Consider the following 1,941-nt stretch of genomic DNA (forward strand, 5'->3'; position numbering starts at 1 on the left):
CATAAACTGGAGAAAAGGTATGAGTGGACTTAAATTCTGTTATTAATAAATTACAACTTGAAACAAGGGAACTAGGGCCGGTCGGTGAGTGAGAGGGAGAAGAGCCCACTCGCATTGGTTTCGTAACATTACGGAATCAGCAAGCAAGTTAGTTTGTCCATTTCGGACTTGTTTTGTATATCATTTGTATGGCACATAGCCAAGTATTTGTAGGACTTTTATACATATATTTCATTTAGCTATTCTTTTAATGTGGGTGATTATATTATGGTATTTGCGGGTAATGTTATTGTTTTAGCCAGTAAGTGAATAAACTTTATAATGTATTAATCTAGCGCTTTGCTTTCGCTGGCAAATTCCCCATGTAGGACGCCCCGGACAAAGGGGCCATTCCGTCATTAAACCGAACGGTTTGGAATGGCCATGGTAGGGTGCGCGACACGACCTCGACAACCCCAGAGGCGGAGGTGAGATACCTTTCCAGCACACATCCACCATTCTATTCAGGGATAAACAGTGTCTCCCGGTTAAGCATTTTCGTCGTGACACGCTACTTCATTCGCGGTATAATGCGTATAGGCCACCAGCAGGAGGGGGGCAAGAACATCACTCCAATAGCCGACGAGCAGAGGCCGGAAACCCAAAGCGTGTGCTTCCCTTCGCTGAATACCAGCTAGCCTGGCAGGATTTATATACACAGACGCGCGTAGGTGACACGTTACATTTATGAATCATAGATATAGTATTATAACTAAAAATTGGCGCCCAACGTGGGGCCACACCTATTCAGGTGTGACACCATCAACACTGTGACATCCTTTTTGTTGTTTTTAAAACTTCCCGATTCAGCATAGACGGCATTGACCAAAATTGTTTCTCTGGAAGTGGTCATTGCTCAAGAATATCTTCTTTTCTCAACACCAAGTAGAGGGTCCGTCAGACGATTCGGAAAACGGAAGTAGAAGTTTTGACTTCTGGAGCGTCTTCTGGCCACGTCTGAGGAGCGTTTCGAAAAGTGCATCGATCTTAATAATACCCTACTTTTTCTGAGGCAGGGGGCTTAAACATGGGCTTTCGGGCGCATAGGACTGCAGAGGGAATCTCGTTGCGGAAGGCTTAGCAATTGCTGCTGATGAGTTTTAGCGCGTTGGACATACTCGGATTAATCTTGATTATAGAATTCCGTTGGCCACGAGTGAAATCAGAAGCAGCATGCTCATTTCAAGTATAGAGTGCCGAGCCGAGATTTTTGGACGACAGCGGCGCGAATCAAAGCAGCAGCTGGCCAATGCTCGCGCATGCAGTTGTTGTTGGTTTTGATTAGACAGCGACAAGTGCAAGGCGTCTGCGCGCGTACACATTCTTTTCATTTTCTTTTGTGCTTAGGAATTGGGGTCTCAATTAGCATAGGGTCCGTTTCGCATGGGGATTAGCTATGCGTAAGGCAAAAATTTTTATGACTTTATTTTATCGTATCATATTCTTTGCGTTCTATTCTTGTGGTTTACATTCCATGTGTGTTATTTGGTAGGGCTGTTGATTTGCTAGCTCTCTCGCTGTACAAGGGAAGCGAGACTTGAGAACAGCTGTGGCGGTTGCTGGGCCATTGACCCTAAGTTGGCAACGTAGGAAGCTATGAATTATAACACGAGGAATCAGTTCTCTTTGCAATTTGAGTTCACGTACAATTACTTATTATTTTTGAATTCTTAGGTCATCTTAGGTTTGCTAGCATAAGTTATCTGACTTTTAACTAGAATACTTAATTTAGTTTTACTATTAATACATTTTTAACTTTGGTTTTGTCTGCGTTTGATAAGTAAGTGTTTAGGTTTTGTCGTGTAGTTTTTGTGGGATATATTTTTGTCAGGACAGTTAGGAATTAAGTTTGATTTATTTTTTTGTACAATGGAGAACCCCGATAACGAGCCTGAACCGGCT

The sequence above is a fragment of the Drosophila miranda genome, assembly GCF_003369915.1.
Source record: "Drosophila miranda strain MSH22 chromosome Y unlocalized genomic scaffold, D.miranda_PacBio2.1 Contig_Y9_pilon, whole genome shotgun sequence".
Lineage (NCBI taxonomy): Eukaryota > Metazoa > Arthropoda > Insecta > Diptera > Drosophilidae > Drosophila > Drosophila miranda.